Raw genomic sequence first — 10051 nt, forward strand, 5'->3', positions numbered from 1 at the left:
AAAGGGCCTGGGACTGTGTTTTTCAGCTCCATCTCCCACCCCCCTCTGGCTCACAGTTCCCTGGAGCAACTAACAAATTAGTCCCCGTGCTTCTCCCCAGAGCTTTTCTTATTTTTTTTTCCCAAAAGCTAAGTTTTGCCCTAAAAGGAATTCTTTTGTCAGTTACTAATAATATACATTTCCCCCCTGCATTATCGTATGAAGAATTTTTTTGTGACATGGGAAAATGCTTATGATAACATGAGCTAAGCAGGAAACAAGTGAGGCCATCTTAAAGCTATCCCCGATATAGTCTTAACTATGGAAAAACAAAGTGCTTCAAATGTCGCAGGGTGATTTTTGTTGTCCTGTTTACACACTGCTACTTCCCAGGCCTTCAGTAGTCATGTAGATATTTGCAGCCAAGGTATCTGGGAGAATTATATTACCATTTAGGAAAACGAAACCAAAGCAAAACAAAATTAAAAATTCTTAAAAATCAAGACGTGGGCTACAGACAGTGTGGGAAAGGTGGGCGTGGCTCCCTTCCCTCTCCAGGAGCAGACACTCCTGCTCCAGCTGATGCCCTTTCTTCCTGCCTCGCACTGACAACTACTGGCACCAATGTGGAAGCGGGGTGAAGTGTTTATAAAAGGCAGATTGACCTAGCTTTCTGATATCTCCTCCTCCTGCTTCTGTGCTGCCTCTGTGATACACCAGCAAGATTTTGCTTAAGAGAACCTTGAGAGTCAACCAGGAAAACTGTTTCTTAATCTCTGCTAAGCATTTAGCTTCTGATTAACCCAAGCCCATTGTCCCAGATGTAAATAACACACCACAGTGCAGTTGACAGACTTGGATTCAGGAAAACATGAGAGAGGGGCTCCTTTTTCTGTCCAAAGCAGTTTCCCTGGACTTTCAGAGGAAGCCTTGGAGCTCCACAAACCTTAAAGCATCTGCATGTTTTCAAAGCTCTTCACGATAGACACAGAGCTTGAAGACAGACAGAGAAAATCTCTCCCTTCTCTTCCTTTCTCCAACAACATGCCAGGATGGAAAATGGTCTTCCCAATAGCAGTGAGCCAGAACTTTCTCAGAAATGGTGTGTGCAGACGTTGTTCTGTAGCGTCTTTAAACCATCATGGGAGGTCCGTTATCCTAACACACAGGATGGATTTCTTTCCTGCATTTGTGAAAATGATGCTGCTGTGTCATTCCAAATGGGTGGAATTCCTCTTGTTTGTAAATGGGGAATTGTATTTACATGGGGCTGACCCATCAACTCCTCTCATTCTCATGGGATGCTGAAGACACAGATGCTGCTCACTCTCCCTCATCTGCCAGCAGGGGCAACACAGTGGGAGGGGAGCAAGAATCTTCATAGAGCATTGGAGCATTCCCCTGAAGCAGGGCAACTGGCTAGTCTAATATGTCAGCTTGATAGGAGCTAGAGTTATACAAAAGGAGGGAACCTCAGTGGAGAAAATGGCTCCATAAGATCAGGCTGTAAGCAAGCCAGTAGGGCATTTTTCCTCTGTTTCTTTTTTTTCTTGTTTGTTTTTGTTTTTCAATACGGGGTTTCTCTATAGCTTTGGAACCTATCTTGGAACTGGAACTCGCTCTGCAGACCAAGCTAGCCTTGAACTCACAGAGATCTGCCTGTCTCTACCACCCGAGTGCTGGGATTAAAGGTGTGTACCACCACAGCCTGGCTAGAGCATTTTCTTAATTAGTTGATTGATAGGGGAGGGCCCAGCCCATTGTGGGTGGGGCCATCCCTGAGCTGGTGGTCCTGGGTTCTGTAACAAAGCAGGCTGAGCAAGCCACAAGGAACAAGCCAGTAAGCAGCACCTCTTCATGGCCTCTGCATCTGTTCCTGCCTCCAGGTTCCTGCCTTGTTTGGGTCTCTGTCCTGACTTCCTTCAGTGATGAACAGCAATGTGGAAGTGCAAACCGAACAAACCCAAGTTGCTGTGGTCATGGTGTTTCATCACAGCGATAATATAACCTTAACTAAGACAGGTGGTCCACAGACATACACCTCACAGGAGAAAGAGGGATGGGGGGGGCATGTTCTGAGAGCACAGAGAGGGATTGTACAAAGGAAGTGGGAAGGATCCAGAAAGAAGTTCCTATTTGGGAAGATCCTTACCCCAGCTAGGCTTCACAGGTAAACACGTTGCAGGTGGGAACCAGACACCAGAGCGATGTGGGGAGATCTGTGACTTCTTCACCAGCAACCCCAATTTCTTATACACTGTGATGGGAATGCGGATAGTGTCAAAACACTTCATCTCCCTTCCCAACCAGGTTACGACTTCCTCTACAGAAGCTCTAGAAGGCTCTAAACAGAGGCAACAACTGATTTAGCCTTTAAGAAGGTTACTTGACTGCCATGGAGGGAGTGGAGTTGGGGCATAGAGTATATACAAAGGGAGCCATTAGGGTCTGTTTTGGTGACCTGGGGACAGCTTGTGCAGGTGGCAGCATCAGAGGCAGTGGCATGCCTGCGGACCTTGTTGTCCGCCTCATCACTAGTGACAGCTCTGCCTAACATTCAGCCCGTCAATAGAGCCATTTAGAGAGCGCCATGTGACCCCTGTGATTGCCTCTTTGACATTTGTTCATTAATATTCAAAACTGCTTACGGAGCCCAGTGGAATAAAACATGGTGCATGCTCCAAGTCAGGAGTCTGGAAGTGTACTTATGATTCCAGACCCGTGGGGGGCTGAGAGGAAAAGATCGCAAGTCCCTAGCTAGCCTGGGCTACAGAGCTTACAAAACCTAGCATGGGAAATTTTTACTGTGACTAGATACAAGGAGGGACAATCCAGAGGACACACAGAGGGACTTGAGTTCCTGTAGGTGTTGTGACCATGGGGGCTTCCTAAGAGCAGCCTCACAACACTGAGCCATTGACAAAGGAGTCTTGCTGAGCTATTGTGGGAACCAGGCCTTTCTAGACCCAGCACTGGCATTGGCATGTGAGACAAGACGGGAGGACAAAGGGAGGATGTGTGTTCTGAAGTTGTGTGTGATGCTTTGGGTTGTAAGAGAAGACATTGAACCAGGCTCTACAAGGAAAGCCCAAGCACAGATCCAGGCATGTGAAGGAAGCCATAATTGATAGTAGGTACATCTCTCTCTGGGGACGAAGGAGAGGGAGCTAAAGGATGCTGGGAGTCAGTGGCTAGGACGACCAGGGGTCTATTTGTTTCTGTCTGATTTTCGGCTGCATCGCATCCACAAGAGTAGATGTGCCCTGGAAACATGCGGAGACGCCCTCCTAACTCAGGAAAGCAGAGAGAGCCGACTTCCAAATATTCTCCTTAGAGATAACAGTCAACGCAATGGAGAAGCATGGACTCTGGAGAATGCCGGAGAACCAACCAACAGAGACAGAAGGAGAAGGTGTGCAGGGCTCTGCTAGGAGAGAGTTTACATCTGAGGGCTAGAGGAAGAAGGAAACGCAGGGGAGTTGTCCAGAGGAAGCTCATGCCGCTGCTCGGTAGACCTCAAAAGTGCCAGGGACCTGCTGCTGCCCTGACAGCACAGTTGGTTTAAGGGTGTTGCAGATGGCCTGTGCCTTGCCTGTCTGGGTAAACTGTTACTTCCCTAGACAAGGTGTTGCCCAATAACCGAATCTGCTGTTGCTGAGAACAATCTTCCTTGGGTATTTGTGTTTCTGCACCAAGTTTATGTGCATCTTCATTACCCAGTGTGGCACCAGACCGCAGTTCTGCACCTTCAGGTTTCCAGAACTCTGTGACTAGTGTTTATGCCTTCATGACTGAGCATCTCAAAGACATTTGATGATGATGCAGGCCTAGGCTGATGTGCCTTTTGGAAGTCTTTGATTAGCAATAGTACATCTCTTTCCACGGGTGGCTATTTCTGCGAGCTCCATCATACTGTCTGTGAACATCTAGGAGAGTAGAAAGGTCCTCGCCTGGTAATAACCCTCTCATCTGTGCACAGGTGTACATCACCACGATGACAACAGTGTAGACTGTAATTACGGTTCAGACAGAAAGCCAGGCTGGCTTCACCGCAAATGTCAAGTTGCCCAGGGTCAGAGATAGACCGATGACCCGCTGTTGGGTTTTGAAATGCTTAATACCTTTGAACAAGGAGCTTTGCATTTGTGTTTTCCACGAGACACAGAGTTCAGCACATGTCCAAGCCATAGCAGAGAAGGTCAGTGGGGGGTCTCTCCTGGAAATAATGTTTTAAGTGGCTACATAGGGCCATGGAAGCTGGGACCATAGGACATAACCCCAGGGGCTTTCTAAAGTCCTCCTGGAGGTCAGCCTGGGAGGGGCAAGGACTCAGCCACAGTGGTTCAGGGGGCATCTCCTTTGACGCCTGGATCTGGGCAACAGCTGCTGGCCCTGTTCAGCTGACAATTTTAGTTGAAAAAAAAAATCTAATTTGGAGCTCTCTAATGAAGCTAATGGAGTCAGCTCGCTTTAATCTGCTCTGGGTCCAGCTCGGTCTAGTCCTAGATGAATAGGTAATTATAACTCCACGGCACATGTATCCACATGTCTCCTTTTTCATTAGGATGTCTGAGCCAGGCAACAAATTGTGTGTGTGTGTGTGTGTGTGTGTGTGCTTCCTTCAAAACCTGTGGCAAAGAGAATGAGTGACTTTCCTTAACCAAACTCAGCGTCTGAAATACAAAAACTGCAACACCTTGAAGCTAAGTCATTCACAGTCCCATTTTTACAGCCTCGGGCTGGCTACCAAAAGCAATGCAAGCCATTCCTTATTCTGCAAGGTCCTGTCTGATGCTTATTTCAGTGGATGCTTATGGGTTAGAAACACTGCCATCTGGAGCTGTCCCCCTGAAACAAGCTCCCGTTAGTGAAGTTCACACCGGTCCAGCCCCCCTCTTCTAACCTCGCACTCCACAACGCTTCTAACCAGGGAACCCTTTGCACATTTAGGTGGAAGCTGATATGATTGACAAACCTGGAGGGTTTTCATGAAGCTGTGTAAAGAATTCAAAACTAGAAGAGAAAAAAAAAACGAACAGAAAAAGGCAGCAGCTTTTCTTCCATTATTATATTGATACTCCTTGTCAAACAGGCCTTGTTTACAATCCATCGGGAACATTTTCAATACCCATGATGATGCCTGTGACAGAGCCCAAATGTGAAATGAGACCATTGTAGCCACAGATGTGCTGCTGGGGGCTGGACTGGGCTCCTGAAAGAGGGAGGCCCATCAGCTGGGCCACAATACCCTGCTCTGTGCTGTCTGCCATCTCTACCGCAGTCCAGATGGAGAGCTGTTCCCTGGAGCTCTGAAGCCCTCAGCAGAGAAAAGTCTGGGGAGAGAGGAGGGGAGGGCCATTGCATTTTCATAGATGCATCGGGTTTAAGTTGAGGCAGACAGGGAGCCCTTGACTGCGGGCAGTCTCTGGTTGAGAACTGGCCGTGCTTGGTTTCCTGTGTAGCCATGTCTTCTGGAGGCTGCAGATGCCTCCGTCCTATAAATAAGCTAGCGTCTTTAAGAGTTATATGAGCCTGGCTTAAGTGTGACTCTTGAGTACCATTTCTTACTCCTGTTTTAATTTGAGGTTAGAATGGGATCAGTCCCGAAAACAAGCACAAATCTCACTCCTTCATAATCTCCCAGCAGGAATATGGCACCATCATGAGAACCCGCGCCACCAGGCACTGTCTATCTTCTGGAATTAACAGAAAAATCACATAGTAATTTACAAGGAATCTGTCTATAAGCAAGCATCCCGGCTCATTTTTATTCCTTATTTATTGTCTGCATTCATGACTGGATTAAAATTTCTACAAGAGAGACAGAACCTGTCTGTATCCTTTATGTCCTATAGTACCCAGCAAGCACTACATAGCTCCCCCAGTCACCTGTTGAATGTACAACTACATGGATGATCATAGTTTATTTGAGGCAGGATTCCCAACCTTATATTACAACTATACATTATTATATATGTCTTTAATATATATATATCATATAAAAGTTATACTAATTGACAGACAGCAGCACCAACATTCACTCAGTCAACAAATATAGTTGTGCTTCAATATCTTGGTGGGTAATTAGTTCTACAACCTTCTTTGGATACCAAAAATCATGGGTGTTGTAGTCGTTAAAGAAAACTGTAGAATTTGCAAAACAAAGTCAAAAATGTTTATTTTTTAATCATCTTTAAGGCCGCTCTAGATGACATACAATGTAATAAAAGTGCTGTAAAAATGGATTTTATACTAAATTGTTTACTAAAGAAAGAAAGAAAAAGGCTGTGCCTGCCGAGTGCAGATAGAATTTTGAAGAACATTTTTGGTCTGTGGCTGGTTGAATCCGCAGCTACAGAACTCACCAGGGTCTTCACCGGGAGCCAGGAGGACAAAGCAATGGGTTAGGTCATTTCCTTTGCTGTGACAAAATAGGCAGGAAAAGGTACCTTCCTCGTCCAGCGTCTACGGCTGCACTGCTTCTTCACCACCGTGAGATGAGGCAGGGGGATGTGCTGGGGTAAAGCTGTTCACCTTGTGGGTAAAGGCGCAGAGGCAGACAGGTTAGATCCAGATATACCCTACAGTAATTCATTAAAAATTAAAATCACATCATTCTAGCAAACTAGAAATACAGGGTGACTTCTTTAACTTGGCTAGAAAAAAAAAACTACAAAACACCCACAGACAACATATCTAATGTGTGATCGATGCCGGGAAATTAAGATCTTTTTTTTTAAATATTTATTTATTTATTATGTATACAATATTTTGTCTGTGTATATGTTTACAGGCCAGAAGAGGGCGCCAGACCTCATTACAGATGGTTGTGAGCCACCATGTGGTTGCCGGGAATTGAACTCAGGACCTTTGGAAGAGCAGGCAGTGCTCTTAACCTCTGAGCCATCTCTCCAGCCCCGGAAATTAAGATCTTTCATGGCAACGTCAGAGGTGTGATGAGGGTCTTCTATGGAGAAAACGTGAGAAAACTGATAAAAATAAAAACCTCTAGAACTAATTAGTGATTATAGCGAATCACAAGATGAAAGGGTAAGATATGAGAACCAGCTATGGTCCGTATGCCAGTAGCAAAAAAAAAGTGGAATCTGATATTAAAAACACAATGCAATTTATATTGTATCCTAAAAAATCTAACTCATATACATGTGTGTATACATGTATGTATTTTATAAATATGTATGTGTACACACATACACACACACGTGTGATCTCTGTTAGATAAAAAAACTGTTGAGAAAAATCAAAGAAGAATGGAATAATGGAGTCAGAATAAATCTTTCCATGGGGCCTTGAGAGATGGTTCTGCTGTCTCCCAAACCTCTTATAGAGGACCCAGATTTGGCTCCCAGCACCCACAGCGTGGCTCACAATCATCTGTAGCTCCAGTTCCAGGAGATGGACCCCTTCTTCTGAGCACCCCCCGCAAGCACCATGCATACACATACATGCAGACAAACACTCAAACACATAAAATAAAAGATATGTCTTTAAACAATGGTGTTGAAATATGAGCGGTGGCGGGGTTGCGTCCCCAACACCCCGGCCGCTTGGCTAGCTCATGCCCGAAATAACAACACACAAACTGTATTCATTTAAAGAACTGCTTGACCCATGAACTCTAGCCCTTACAGACTAATTCTCGCACCTGGTCTAGCCCATTTCTAATGATGTTTGTAAGCACCCCAAGGTGCGCTTACCGGGAAGATTCTAGCCTACATCCATCTTCGTCGCGTGTGCCTCAGAGAGCAGAGCTATCGCGTCTACCCGGGAGAGCTGAGCATGGCGTCTGTGCTCCAGCAGAGCTGTCCGGTCTCTCCGGAAGCAGAGCAGAGTCTGACCTCACTTCCTCTTCCGCCCAGAATCCTATTCTGTTTACTCCTCCCATCTATGTTCCAAGCCATGAGGCCAAGCAGCTGGTTTATTATAACTTAACCAGTGAAATCAACAGATTGATATATGACACTCCCACATCACAATGGACCCTCTACAATCCACCGGTGACTAAGGCGTGTTAGCCATCCTGACAGATATAAACAAGGCTGACAGTAGGGTGAGTTGAGTGGCGGGTAGGTGTGGGAGACCACAGCCTTGAATCCATTCCGTCTCGACTAAAGGTCAGAGTTCAAACCTATTCTTGCTCCTCAAGGACAAATAACAGGATGTTTGACCAACCAAAAGTGTGGCTATTGGACGTCTTGCTACTCAAAGACTGGACAACAGGATGTTTGGCTAAGGGTGTAGTTAACTAGGTGCCCTTGAGGTGGGAGGAGGTAATTACACTTGTTTGTTCCTTGTGTCAGGGGAGGGAAGGCTTTTGCCCTCCTTTTTCGCCTGGGGTCTCTAAGGACTATGAGTAATAAACTTGAGGCTGTTACAGTATTCACTAGAAGCCCTCCCGACTCTATCTTCTGCTTCTTGTCTATTTGTTTCCTGGCTCATCACTCCCCCTTTCAGGAAGGTGTGAACAAGTCAGCCAGTCCCCACAGATAAAGGAGGAGATCTCTGTGTCTCCAGCTGAATTCTGCCTTGGACCTAAAGCTACTATATAAAAAAAAAAATAAAGTCTATTAAAACATTGCTCAAAAAAGGCCAGGCATGGTGGTGCATGCCTTTAACCAGGGTAAAGGGCACCATGGTCCCGGCTCCAGCACGGTTCACTTCTTCACCAGTCCTTGCCCTTGTGTCCTTGTGCACAGGGTTCAGGTTGTGACGTCACTGAGGACCCCTAAGTGACTTCGCTGGGCAGGTCTTTACTAAGCCCAACAAGAAGCTTCTTGGTCATAGTGAACCCCTCGGAGTCCTCAGCCTAGAAAGCGGAGTCTGTGCCTGCTTGCTTGAGTTACTGACAGTAACTCCCAGTCCTACCCAGTGCAAGCTCAAGATTTATCTCCATCTGAGCCAGTCTCCAGTTCAGAGAAAGTCTGGGCAGTGCCCGGCTCCCAGTGTTCTGGCAGGACGACAGCCTTTGCTCCACACAGTGCTCCTGTTAGGCTGCTCGCTGCCCCTTGTTCTGGCAAAGGCCTCGCAGTGGTTGCCAATACGTGTCAACCCGGCCAAGGCAGAGTTCCCGGGTTACAGCCTCCAACTCTGCCCCAGATGGCAGCGCCCCCATCCCTGCCCCAGATTACAGTACCACCCCTGCCCCACAACACAGTGACCCCACCTCTACCCCACATCACAGTGCCTACACCCCTGCCCCAGATTACAGTGCCCCCACCCCTGCCACAGATTGCTGTGCCCCCACCCTTGCCCCACATCACAGTGCCCTCACCCCTGCCCCACATCACAGTGCCCCCACCCCTGCCCCACATCACAGTGCCCCCACCCCTGCCCCACATCACAGTGCCCTCACCCCTGCCCCACATCACAGCGCCCCCACCCCTCCCCCATATCACAGTGCCTACACCCCTTCCCCGTCTAAGCCTTTGCCCCCTGTGCTTTCCACTGTCTAAAGTCCACTGTCCACTGTGGTCTAAATGCATTCAATGAAAACCCAGAGCTGGAAGAGCTGTGAGCTGCAGCCACATGCCTTCTGAAAGCTGGTAAAAACCTTTAAGAGTTCCGCTCTATCCTGCCTGGACCGTGAATCAGCTCTCATCTGGTTTGTCCACACCATGTATGCTACCTGCCCTTTAGTCACTTGGTGGCTATCTCTGTTTGCAGAGAGGCGGTCACAGTGCCACAGGGCTTGTGTTCAAGTAACTTATTTTACTTAATAATAGCCCAAAGAACAAAAGTAGAGATGTTGGCAGTTGTACTACAATATATTGATGAAACTGTCCTACATATTACTTATTGTTATCAATTTCTTTTTTTTTTTAGTTTTCAGAGGTGTAGCTTTCTTTTCTTATTAATAATTAATTTATTTATTTATATATTCTTACCTCAGACTTAATGGCAAATGTCCACAAAAGAACGGCAAACAAATGCTGAGAGAAGGGGTCAGTTAAAAATGTCATTATTGGTTAAATTGCAGTTATCAATTTCTTACTGTGCCTAGTTTACAAAGTAGATTTTAATGCTGATGTGTATGGAGAAAATTGCAATACAC

Source organism: Alexandromys fortis, unplaced genomic scaffold (assembly GCF_014885135.2).
Source record: "Alexandromys fortis isolate MF-2015 unplaced genomic scaffold, M_Fortis_MF-2015_v1.1 scaffold_75, whole genome shotgun sequence".
NCBI lineage: Eukaryota > Metazoa > Chordata > Mammalia > Rodentia > Cricetidae > Alexandromys > Alexandromys fortis.